This window comes from Rhea pennata, chromosome 9, assembly GCF_028389875.1.
Source record: "Rhea pennata isolate bPtePen1 chromosome 9, bPtePen1.pri, whole genome shotgun sequence".
Taxonomy (NCBI): Eukaryota; Metazoa; Chordata; class Aves; order Rheiformes; family Rheidae; genus Rhea; species Rhea pennata.
This window is the reverse complement of record NC_084671.1, coordinates 13,677,320-13,690,883: the sequence shown is the minus strand read 5'-3', so window position 1 is coordinate 13,690,883 and position 13,564 is coordinate 13,677,320. Positions and strand designations below refer to the sequence as shown.

The 13,564-nt window shown below is 41.2% G+C and overlaps 1 protein-coding gene across 1 annotated transcript in view; it reads right to left on the bottom strand.

Moving 5' to 3' along the window:
• OSTN (osteocrin) overlaps window positions 1-13,335 on the bottom strand; it is a 49,914-nt gene extending 36,579 nt beyond the window's left edge. Inside the window, exon 1 of the mRNA XM_062582700.1 lies at window positions 13,136-13,335. The gene's annotated coding sequence lies outside the window, so the exon portion shown is untranslated. The remainder of the gene's footprint in view (window positions 1-13,135) is intronic.
• Between the last annotated feature and the right edge of the window lie 229 nt (window positions 13,336-13,564).

The following is a 13,564-nucleotide window of genomic DNA, read 5'->3' as shown; positions in this document are numbered from 1 at the left end:
GTGAGCATGCGGGTTTTTGGAAAATGGGTTGGCTCTCTGCATAAATGTGAGTGGAGGAAGTCTGCTATTCCACCCTGAGGCAAGAAATTAATTGCTTTGACTGTGGCCCCTCTTTTCCATTTACAGCTGACAAACCTCAGCCCAGGGCCAGTCTATGGGGTCCAGTTCTGGACTTGTTTATGCCATATATTCTACATTAGTGCCCCCAACACTTCATAGGAATTTTACTTGAAGGAAAGAATAGGTCCCACTGCCTTCACTAAAGTACCAGGGGCTTAAGAGGCATCTTAAAGACTTAGCTTCTCTGTGCAGAAAATGGGAGATGACAAACCAATTGTGCTTGCATGACAGATAAAGAAAAGGAACAAGAGGACCACCAGTAGCTAACGCTTCTCTGTTCCACGCTCATGGCAGGGGAAGTAAAATAGTTTTTTGTATCATGCCTGTTTGTCTACATATTTGTCCAGGCCAGGTGCATTTTGGGAAAAACTTAATATATGTAGTGAGGTATTAGCAAGTTGGAAAGGTCCAACATAATCAGGCTTGCAGGGACTCCTGCAGTACAAGGAAATTGAAAGTATGAAGTATTTTATTATCTGAAGTTTCTCAGCCTCAGAGAATTACCTCACCTGATCTGAGATGGAAAATAAAATGGAAGAGAGGGGGGGAAAAAAAAAAGGAATGGAACATTAATAGAAAGACACTTATCAGCAATCTTTCACTAACAGCAGGCATGCAGTCTCTTTTCCCCTGCACAAGAGATAATGACCATGCACTCTGCAACTAGCAGCATCCAGGGATCTTCAGAGGCATCAGCTGCTGCAGGTATGAGGGAGTGTTTTGTGCTGTCTTGCACTCTCCTGCTCTGGAGTCCGTATGGACTCAGGGTAGGTGCTGCTGTCTTGTGGGACACTGCAGTGAACTCTGCCAGACTTTCTGGAGCCATCAACTCTCGGCACCCAACCTACAGAACACAGGGCTGGACCCAGTCACCACAGCTGAATATCAACACTTCCCTGCATTTCTCCGAGACATGGGATAGCCTTCCTCCAGCCATTCTCTCCTCCTGTACTACCGAAAAATCAAGACTCAGGCAGTGCATCACTCTTAGTTTATATAGCAGGATGACTTGACTCGGTTTAGCCTTCCTCCACCGCAGACTAAGCTAAGTAGCATTAGATCCCTGCAGTTGCAGGCTTAGAGTGCACTGGGCAGACAGTACATGGGAACTTGTTAAATTCTGGAACACAATTGCATGTCTGAGTACCTACGCGTACCGACAGACAATAATACACAGAGGATGTGAATATTGCATCAGAAACGTCGCCTATGCAGCGGAAAGCGAGCAGAAAGCCAGGGAAAATGTCTTAAATGGCATTCTGGCTGCCACCTTCCGAAGAAGTGGTGAAGACATGACTTATGCTTCCTGGTTTACCAGAACCTGGGCTCCACCACTTCCAGGATGGGTTCCAGGCTGAAAAGCTGATTTGGCGACTTGCCTTTTCTGCCTGGCAAAGGGACATTGTTTCCTTGATGAGAAGGACAAGGTCCCTGAAGAAAGGGAAAGAAGCATTGCAATCCCCTTCTTCAGGGACAGAAGTAGCCAGTTTGCATGACTCACTTGGATTCAGAAGGAACTGCATGGCACTTGAGTTAGGCAGGAGTTGTGCTAACAACAAATTTCTCTCATAGGAACAGCACCCGCAAAACAAGAACTGAGCTGCACTTATCTTTTTACAATACCGCATGTGACTTCCAATGGATAACCCTCTTGCCATATCCACATGTTACAGATGGAAATGATCTTTGGTTTAAGGTTCCCATTCCAGCACATGACTTTGGGTTTGCTCAGATCTCCTGCCAGTGTAAATCAGCATAACTGTATTAAAGCCTGACTCATCAACACAGTCTATTACCTTCACAGTAGAAGGCTGACATTTGGTCCATTCTGGAGCCAGTAGCAGAAGACATACTTTATGCTTTGAAAGAAGTTAAATAAATGATTTTAAAGCACGTTACTACACATCTCAATTGGCACAAATCCTTCAAGTAAGGCATTCTTACAGTGATGCACTCTGAAGTGTTCAACTGAAGTGATGATATAGGAAGAAATGCAGCAATCTCTAGAAAAACTGCAATGGTTCCTTAACAGTGCTTTTTATGACACTGTACAGAGACAGAAGAATGTTCTGAGATGTAATGGTGCTAGGGTTCATACAAAAGAAAGAGGAATGAGTCCAAGAATGAAGGAATGCTGAAAGCAACTAAGTAAAAAAGTAAATTGGAAGTTAAAGTCAGGATCTGCTGTGGCATGCAAGAAAAATATCCCTATAATTGAAAAGAGTCAGAGTTTCAGTGGTATAAAAACATTTCAACACTTTCCTCAAAATCTGATATTTTTTGATGAAAAACTCTAAGTCTGAATTTTGAAAATAAGTTTTCTGAGAAGATTTCAAACATTTTCTCCTTCCTCATCCCAGAGACTTGTTTTCACATAACTTAGCTTTAAGATTTTGAAAGTTTTAACCTAGCTCTTACTATACTTCATTTTCATACATTACACAAAGGACTAAAGTAAAATTGAAAAGATTTGCCTGTAGAAACTTCATAAAAGCATCTGCTTGGATGTCAGTATCAAAGCACTATTTAAGGTGAAAAGAAACAGGAAAAGAGCAGGACATGGAACATGAGTTTTACAGAGGGAGTTACTATAGCCAAGCAGTGATGTAATCTGCCCTACAGCTTTACCAACAAAGTCAGACAGATGCCCGCCTGTTTGGTAAGAGACTGCTGCCAGCTGAGAGGGCATCAGGGGTGGAAAGAGGAAACTAGACAGAAGGTGTTAGAAAAAAGGAAAGTCTCGAGGCTCTTGTAGTCTCAAGGCTGGGCAGAGGCATTTGTTAATAGTCATGGTGTCATGCTTCATAGTTTTGTTAGCCTCTGTTGCATCTCCCCCCATCCAGCGTCTCCTCCTCAGGTTGAAGCAAGCCACATCAGCTGTTATACAGGAGCCATTCTATAAACTCTGGTCACGTTGAGTATCCTTCTCTAAAGCTTATGGTAGCTTTGAGTAGAACCCCATATACACTTGATTTTGGAGTCACAGGGGTGATTGAAGCAGGTATGTGAAGCTGCGGCTGTTTGTTTCAGTGCTGCTGTCAGGTATGGGGAGGGGTCTGTGGGACTGAATATATCCATGAGTACACGCTGTGAAGGCAATGAAGGCACCATAAAAACCTCCAGAATGCTAGCTCCACATGGCACCTGAGCTATGACATCAGCTTGGGTGTCTTTGGAAATCCTCTGAGGCAGAAATATCTCCTTACTAAAAGGACAGCAGCATGCATCTTGAATGGGATGGAGGAGAGGAATAACACCTCCCCCCCTCTCCAAACACACCCACCCCCCCCCCTTCAGTCATCAAAACATTCTGTTAAAATTAGCGTGAGGAAGCACCAAATGGAGGTAAGATGAGGATTCCTTTCTAGGCAGAATTCAGGTTTCTTTATTTTTGTTTAGATATCACTAAACTCAAGAAATCTGCCAGAGCTATAAAGGCAAAATATAGCTCACAATATCTTTCTCTGTGTTGTTTTCCAGAAGCTAAAGGGCTAGGATTTTATTAGAACACTACTATTGCAAGACCACAGAGTAACACGCTGACATTTTGAGCTGCATTTAAACCCAGTGTGTATTTTTAAAACTACATTTATGTTCCATCATAAACTGACACTGGACAGAACAAGTCACAGTTGCCACCATGACTGCGCTTGAACATTAAATGAAAAAGGTTCTACTGCTTGGAGTGTTACGAAAAGCCCTTTCGCTGTAGCAGGGTCTATCTAGGGTTTTGCACCAGTGCCATTCTGACCACCTCCTCCTTAATTAGATTTCAAAAAAGTTGCCAGTAAGGCTTCTGGAGGCTTCAGCTTCTTTCCTTTCTCCAGTTACAGGGACTCATAATGGACTATTAAATTCTCTAGTTATAGACAGAAGATTCTCGATATTAGAAGTATAGAAGGGGGACAAATTCAACACTTGTTCAGATGCCTTATCAAAAAAAGATCCTGATGCATTTTATAATGCTAGTCAGGCTCTCTATTACCTCATATAGAAGTTATCCTGTTCTGGACTACCTTAGCTGTTTTTTATGCTCTCTCAACTGCCTTGTCTACGTATGCCAGGACAATCTGGTGGTGGAGGCAGCAGTGAGAGACCCAATGGAACTCACAGGGTCAGAATAGGAAGAAAATGTGATTAGGAAGAAAACACGCAAAAAAGTTTCTTAGAAGTCAGACTGCGGAGACATGAGAAGACTGTGGTACTGAACAGCTGTCCCCATCCAGAGAAAGACATCGGTTTTCTTTGTTGCATATTTCAGGCTGCCCTCTACTTTATTCCTCATTCATGGATTTCAAAGCACATGTTACACTTATCTATTTACTCATCCTGCACTAAAAGCATGAGGCCAAAACTGGGAATCATAATCACTAAGTGCTCTATAGACGTACACACACACAAAAAAAAAAAATCAGTTGATGCCCAAAACAGCCCACACTGTTGCATCCACTCACTCTCAGAAACTACTCAGTTCAGCCTAGTATGAGTCCTCTCTCCCTCTATATGAGCAGTCAGGCAGGCACATAACCTGGGTCAGAGACCATCTTTTAATTGTGTAACTGTACTATGACATCTTGACTGACAGGCAGAGTACAGGGACAATAGAAAAATTCAGGTACAATAAATACCCCACTGTTTAAGTTTAAGCCACTGTAACAGTTGTCTACTTGATAATAAATTGTCACCCAGGGCTTCCTCTACCTTTGAGCGCAGCTATTCGCACTGAAATGACAAAGTATGTTTCTAATTAAGAGGCAACAGTAATATAAAAGGAAATATTATGGTTAGCTTCATTATCTGCAGCAAGGAACAGTAACACCAGCTTAGAGCAAGGTTACAAAACAGATCCAAGCAATACCTCCGAAAAACTGAGATGTTCAAGATTTCTGTTCTTCCTATGAATTTTCATAACACTCATAGTCCAGTACCTCCAACAATTTCAGCCAGGGAACAGCATTATATTGCATGAGGTGTATACATGCTGTCAAATCAACATAGTCCCTGGACATCAGTCTTATCCTCTAGACAGTGCATTAACTGCTGCTAATTGCTTCCTCATTTTACCTGCCAAATTAGACAAAAAAAATTGTACAGTCCATCACAAAGCCAAAAAGACAACAAGAAAAATCTTTTGAAAAGGTAAGCCTGAAAAGAGATAAAACCTCATGTGGGACAAAAGAATAACACAGCACAGATATGACTCAACAGAAGAACATATTTGTCACATGAATAAATGTGCTGTCCCCCCTTCCCTCCCCCAAAAAAATATCTAATACTTCAGAAAAGAGCAATATCCTCTTCACGGCCCACTGGTATTCCCTGAGGGGCTTTGGAAAACACTCTATTAAGACATGCTTTGGCTGCTATCAGAGATTTTTTTTTTTTTTTGGTTTCTTGTTTTGATTTGGGAGAATGAACACTTGTCTCAAAAACAGGATCTTGGTTTCTGAGGAATCTGTTTATTTCAAGCCCTTTTCCTAAACTTGGTATCAGTTGGAACCACTCGCTGTTCTTGGTATTTTAGGGGCCTAATCTTAGGCCCCAGTTGTTCAAACATTGGCCAGAGGCCCCACTCAGTGTCTTTATGTAGAAAAAGCATTTTGGAAGATTTGCTTCTATCTCTGCTGAGGCTCTAAATTTTTTTAAAGATACAAGGATTTTTTTTTTCCATTGAGTTTAATTGGTCTAGGTCTGGCCTGGTCCTCATGACACCATTTAGTTTCTGAAGATATTTGTGTCAAAGGATCTGCAAGGCAAAGTATCTGTGAAGGGCATGAGATGGACATTAGAGCCTGGATTCACTTCACTTAGTTTTAGGTACTTACTAAACAAAGCTGCACTAAGTCTAATATCCCTGGCTGCAGAAGTCAGTACAGAGACATTCCATTGCAATCAGGATACCATATATCAGCACCTACCTGCAGAGAACCAGCACAGCATAAAGAGAAGAGATTAAACACAATCCTTTTCTGATAGACTTGGTGCAAATAACACGTGAGTTCTCTGTATCCTGATTTATCTCCATACCATCACACACCATAACATCATACAAGTGCAGTGAGAAGCTTCCTAGGGCATAGCTTTGTGTAAAAGGGTTCAGTGTTTGACAAAGAGAATAATAGTTTCCCATAACAAGCAGACTTCATCCTAGACAGCAGTGGCAAATCTAACACTTAGGAAAGAGATGCCAGAGCCAAATTCTTGCCCAAAAGCCAGTTCTTTAAAGAATCATGTCTCCCCAAGGCACTGATATTCTGTAGTGAGGACTTCCCTACTGCTTTACACTATCCGACAAGCTACATGATAGCAGAGGTCAGCTGCCCCAGTGCACAGCTATGCTCTTCTTGCCCTCACGCCAGAACACCCCTAGAACACATCACCAGCATAAGGATCACATGAGGTGCATGGAGGTCCTCCCCACACACCAGCACCACCAAACATTAACGGCTGTGCTTGGTTTGCATTTAAGACCAGAAATTAAGAGCTGCTGACAAGCATAGTCTCCTTCATTCAAGGGCATCCATATGTTAATGAGCAGACTAAACCAGGGGTGAGGAAAATAAAAAAACACACACACATTTGGAGTGTAATTGTGTTCCAATTAATCTACCTTCTGCTACTTTGCTTTGTTATTGCAAGACCATTTTTCAGAGACATTGTCTGTCAGGTTGCTCAAATGCCACAATTACCTTTTTACCCCAGACAAGAACTATGTGGACCACTGATAACTAACAAGTGCTAAGAATGAAAACAGTGAGGGCCCTACTTACAACCAGAGGAGAAGGGGTGGTAGAGAGGATTATTTGCACAATATTCAGCCTGGGCTTTCAAACCAGTATTTATAGGTTTGGAAAGAGCCAAGAACAAAAACTTTAAAATAGTTATTAAGGGTTTTATGGAAACTGGATGAATGGATGGTTTCAATGGGAAGCCAAATAAATACAAAAAAGGATAATTTAGGCCTGGCAGGGAACCTTAGGATCTTGAAATAATAAAGCTAAAAGAAAATAAATAAATAAAATAAAGCTTTTGAAAAAGCGACACAAGGCCTCTGGAGCCTAGAGCAAACCCTTCTGTCCAACAGCAGAGATGCTACACTTCAATCAAGGCATAACAATTGCTACTGTTACTGCCTTCTTATTAATTATTAACAGACTATGCTGTCCTATGCATTGCATTCTAACCACAGCAATACAGTCAGATAAACCATACACTAAGCACAAAGATGGCATTTGAGAGAGAAACTGAATCATCCAAAAATAACACCAAGTTATATCCACTGGGTGGATTCTCCCACTTTGCTTTATCTAGCAAGCCAGGCATAAGCATTTAAGTCCTTAGATGGTCACAGTGGTGCCTGTATTAACCGCAGTAACATCCTTGCAGCAATGACTCCATGTTATTTGCTACTCGTCTGTGGAGGTTCTTTAGCTGTACATCTCAAAACCAACCTACAGTCCAACGGAGAAAATGAAAAGCTCCTTACACATTCAAAGTAACAATTTGCAGCTTCTTTGCATCTGGACTCTTGCAGAATATGTGGTGTTGTGGGGTGTTATTTGTTTGTTCCCCTCTCCCCCAACACTGCAAATGAAATTGTTAGGAATGACCAAGGAAGGACAGATTCCTAAAGAGAATCTGATAATCCTTGAAATAGGTTTTATGCTTGTAAAATTACACCTCTAGTGGACTGAAGCCCTTTACAAAAAAGAGTATAGCAGGTGTGAGTTTTCTTAAATTATCAATTAACTGATGTACAGTGAGTTTTATTACTCCATTATGCACTGTGACAAATAGGGGAAACTGAGGCAGATAAGTGAAGCAATTACCCAGACAGTGGGAAAAGGAGGAACCAACTCAAAACTTTTGACTCATATGCTTGAGCTATTTTTGCTAATGTTCCTTTTCTGTGAGCCAAATCCTGGGGTTCTGGTCTCATTGAAGCCAATGGTAAAACATCTATATATGTGAAGAGAGCAAAGATTCAGTTTCTCATTTGCACTTTACAGGCTTGTGTCTTTACAGAGGAGGCAGATGCCTCATTCTGCTCCGAGGTTCAGCCAGCTGGACAATTCTATACATATTTAGGGCACAATAAAGAAAAATGAACAGTAATTAAAAGCAAAACAAAACAAAGATTTCTTCCATATGGAAGATTTTAGTATTGTTAATGGCAAAATTACTCTTCTTCACTTACAGAGCTTCCACGCCGAGAATCAGTTGGAGAGCAGTTATGTTTCATTCCAGCATTATGTGTCAATAGGCAACACTACCACTTGGTTACAGAACATAGAGACTATAGAGTTATGGTGAATTCTCAGAGCTTCTGCTTTTATTTATCATTTGTAAGTGCCAGCAAAAAAGGAAAGACTTCTGCTCACTCTTTGGTCCTCTGATTGGAGTAGCACTGTTCGTTGGGAGGAAATCCCACAGTTAAAGGTGAAAAATCAATTTCTATTGTAAAAAACCCTGATTTGTGATGCTCATTTCAGAAAATTTCCTTCTAGGGGTAAAAACTTTCTATACTTTGCCCTTCTAAGATGATTTGTCTCTTTTCTTTTGGGAGAATTTTCTTCATTTTTCCTAGTTAGTTTTGAACTGTGGGAGGATGAGTAAGGCATAAGGCTTCATCCAGTGATAAGGAAGCAATTGTTCCAAATTTGGGAGAAAACTAATAGCAAATGATGCATTTAAAGAGAACACAACCATCCTAATGGATATTAAGAGTCAGATACACTGAATTAAAGTCAGCATCCGCATTGGTTGAATTAGTTCAAGAGTATGAGCTAAGTCTGCTCTACTCCCAAGCACCTCTCCAAAGAAGCCAAAGAGAATTGCTGAAATAGGCATATTCTTCAAAAGGAGATATGCAGAGGTGGCAGACAAGATAAGGGTTTGAAAACAGTTTGAAATCAATGTTAGAACAGTTCATAACCCCACAAAAAAGGGGAATTCTCACCCTATATTGGAAGAAGTGGAAGTATATTTTTTGGCTTGTATGATTATTTTAATTTCTGCATACTTAACTTTGCACAATCCTAAATCTAATCAGTTATAGTTATAATGAACAGCCTTCATCTCAACCACTTTGGATTCTTCCTTTGTGAAGTAAAGCCAACGATGACAACAGCATGGCGAGCCAACAGCACCACATTTTACTGTAGTGGGCAGTCCTCTGCCTCCCAAAGAAAGGGATGCATCTGCCACTTACTTGAACAGCCTGTTCTGGGCCCCTTTTGGAATCAAGAAGTGAGGGCAAATTCAGGGTAACCAGCTGCTCCAACTATCTGGAATAGGGGTAGGAGGGAAGGCAGGATTGCTGTCTATTATGTATGCCAAAAAGCACTGAAAGGGGAACAGACCCATGCTGCAGCAAAAACTCAGCATCTGACAGATTACAAGAAATATCCCACTGTACAAGCTCTCTCTGGTTCTCACAGGTAAAGCTAAGGTAAGTATAGGGTCCAAGCTTTGTCCAAAACAAACACATATATGCATAAATATAGCTTCCATACATATACAGATCTCCCCATTACCTCTCCGCTCCTATAAGCGCAGTATATAAGGCAGCCCTAAACAACTTCACTTGTCAAACTGACAGTTTTGTACTAGACCCCTGCAGCTCAGCAGAGTGGAGCCGGTACAAAGCAAGGGAGGAAAGGGACCTTCTAACTTGAAAGGTTCTTCTATAGAAAATGCCATTTCATTCCACCAATCACCAGATTCTGAGTGAGGAGCTGTAGATGGGAATACCCTTCTTCTAGCCCCAGGGAAGACAGTTTCAATCACTGAATAGCCGAGACTCAAACTAAAACAGGGTGAATATGTGCAAAGACGCTCACACAATATTAACCTCCAAGTACTCCCAAACCCAAATGACATCAAGATTGTATCTAATTATTTTATTTTTAAACCCTTGATTTTCTTGTGGTGGGGGCCTCAGAACCATTGGAGACCTTGGGGGTGGAGGGCTGCCAAAGACGATTGTGGTCCAGGAACATTTGCCAACTGGACTATGAAATTTATTTTTGGTTCTCAATTCTTTTTTTTCTATTCTCCTTACAGATTCTGCTTTCTGACTTGCTGGGATCTGCAAAAGCCCAGTCTTATGGAGTGTAGGCTGGGACCTTGCTAGGGTGTCAGTCTCTGAAATCTGAACAGGCTAATGCAACAGTGAGCAGCAATTTGATGCGCCAGGAAGCCTGCTGTTTAACAAACTGTACTCACTAGTTACAATTCCTGTTGAACTTTGAAAGCTGAATTTTGCTCCTATTTACAATTCAGCTTTAACAGATACTGCAGATTTATAATAGGGATACAGAGTTTGGAATCTGAGATTCATTTCCTATTATAAAGAAAGAGAAAAAGAGGAAAATACATTTTGAATCCAGCTATCCTGTAAGCTGAAATTCTGTTCATTTTTCCTTTCAGTGCCACAGCCTCCTCTGCTGTTTCTTTCTACTTCCAATTTTCAGATGAACTGCTGAGATGCTGAAATTCAAGCTACACAAGTACATATTATATAAAACAATCATAAAGACTGCCGGTTCAGTATCTTCCTACCTGCCCTTCGTACATTAAGGCAAAAGCCGCTAGTTGCCTGACACAGCCTAGAATATCTTGCAAATACGACTGAAATCCTGCCCAGAAGCGGGTAAGCACAGCAGGAGACAATCCCAAAAGCTGCTGCCCACCATGGAAATGAGTGAAAATGTCTTAAGGCAATGCTCAGCTGGAGTAATCCATACAGAGTGCCAACAACCCTTCTTTGCAACAGCTGAGAATGAGGGAGTGGCAAAAGGCACTGACCTGCTCTAACCGGCAAGGAGGCCACGTTAGTTAGCTGTTGAATAAGGAAAGGGAAGTTAGGAAAGTATTCTGATCACACAGGCCTTCCCCATGGAGAAAGGTAGAGAACAGAACCATTTCATATAATAAACCTGAGGTACTGTCAGAAGCAAGAGGTCTGAGAAGAATGGCTGAAGCAGGAGGACGACATTACAGAAGCTATCAGGTAGCAATCGCACACAGGTTCTGGAGAAACTGAGACCGAAAGATACGGGATCTTAAAGGAAAACGCACACAATCTCATTAAAATCACCTAAGTCCTAGTGGATAGAAAGGAAACACACAGCACTCACCACTCTCACAAAATACTAGATATCATAGGTGACCAGTATCAAAATTCTCCCATTCTGCATCCCTCACAGAAGACTATCTTTGCCTACTTTATAATCAGTTACTTGTCATGCCCTTTAACTCCTTCACCTTTTCCTCAGCCAGCTTTATGATACCTGAACTGTAGATCTCTTGCTTCAGAGAAGATGAATTTTGTTCTGCACTCTAGTTTTAACTTTGGTAACCAGAGCCAGCTGAATAGCTCAAAACAGATAGGTTTTCCCCAAGTCTGTCAGAGAGCAGGCAGGTAGAGGTTTACTGGAAGGTAAATCCTAGATGAGCATAGTAGGTATGACATCTTCCCCCCTTCTCTTCATAAGAGTTGCAGCTCTTCCTGTTGTCCCCACTGCATTTTCAGGATCTGATCTATTAACTGGGCATAAGTATGCAAAGCATCACTTTGAACCCAGTCTTTTCTGGTGATTTTGAAGTCTTATTCTTCATCCAAATTCATGCGTTCTGTAAGCTCTACTGACAACATCTTAGTTTTATAACACTTTAGTCACTCCTCTCAGAGGAAAAATACCCTATCATCTGGATATGCTATAAACAAAGAAGGAACAGCTTGTATGAACAAAAGCAAAGAGACAGGACATACGTGCTTGTCCAAATTATTTGGAAAACAACATGTATATTAGGAAAGAACAGACAAAAGAGGAAAAAGTAGAAAAGTTACTTTCTCATGAACATTATTCTTAATAACTTGACTGACTTTGTTAATAATAATTTGACTGCGACAGTCCTTAAACTGTTTAGAACTTTCCCTTTGAGCTGCACTTCATGCACAGCTTTTGTCAGAATTTAATTTGTTTTACTAGACTGGGGGCCAGAATTATGATCTAGCATTGTGTTAGTAAACAGCAAACTTCTCATTTGCTCACTGTGTCTTCGTGGCTCTTTGTTTTGAGCACTTCATTTGTATGTAACATTTCTATTCACACTGAAATCCTGAACTGCACCCTGACAGGCTCATGAAGACTACAGTCATCTAAAGTAATCCAACATTCTGTGAATGTAAATAGTCTTAGGTTGTAAGCGCAGACTTACAGACATAGCCATATCAGACTACAGAAGATATGGATGACTGGAGGGAAGCCTCATGTCATCATATATTTCAGGGAAAGACAAGAGATGTCCTACCAGGGACAATTAGAGCACAAACCACCCCTAGCAGAGACTTCTTCCTAACATCCTACCATTTGATAAGAGGACTTAGGCTCTAAAGAAGAGTTTGCACTTCCTTCCCTTCATTTCTCCTTTTCTTTTACTCTATATTCCTTCTATGTACGCAGTTTAATTTACAGAGGTTTAGCTCATCTATCTGGATGATATATCCACGGATGACACTGATACAGGAGTAAATATACTAAAGAGAATCAGGGAGGTTGCCTTTCAGAGCAAAGAACAAAATAGCAAGAATAGGCTTAAGCACACAAGCAGGATTTAGACCAGTAAGCTCAACTAGAAGTCAGTTCACTCTCTGTACCACTCTTGCTTTAAAAGTGGACTTCCCTATGATTTTCTGCATCTTTCCTTTTCCTCCCCTGAGTTCAGATGTCACAGAAAGGGAGTTCAGAACTTCTTTCTCTCTTCCAGTGGGTTGGTTTCACTGTTACATTAATGGGAACTGCAGGTGAACTTCAGCCCAAATGAAAATGCCTGTTAATTTCTTCATACAGCAGAGAGAAGGCTACATGCACTTGGGGAGGAAGGATACATATCCGTTTGTACAGTCTCAGCTTTCAAGCGGAAATGTGCAGTGGAGAAAGACGGAATGATAGGGAAATTAAATTAAAATACAGGAAAAAGAATATTAGTAACAGAAGGAAAATTTTACCTGTGGTGCTGGCCAAAATACTTTCAAGATGCTCAGTGAGAATACACTGGTGTACGGGAAGTCCGACAGACTATCCAAATATGATGCTGACTCAAGGGTTCTGAGAAAATTGTTCCGTTTCTACAATGTAAGAGAGCTTTACTGCTCAGTCCAGCTCCAGCCTCAGTGGTTCTCTTGTCCCTTGTTTCTCTGGGTTAACAGGAGCTCCTCACAGGGCCTGGCAGGATAGCACTTCAGGCATTCCTGTGGTATCTATTAGCTTGCCTGCCAAAGAGGTCTGGGGCATGTTCAAAGACACCGTAAGTGAAGACAGAAAGCACGGCAGCACTCCGAACAACATGGTTTGTTGATGCCAAATACATTGGCATGAGCTTTTCCTAGGAACTCCAAGGACAAAAAACATGGGAGGTTGTTTCTACTTACAGTCCT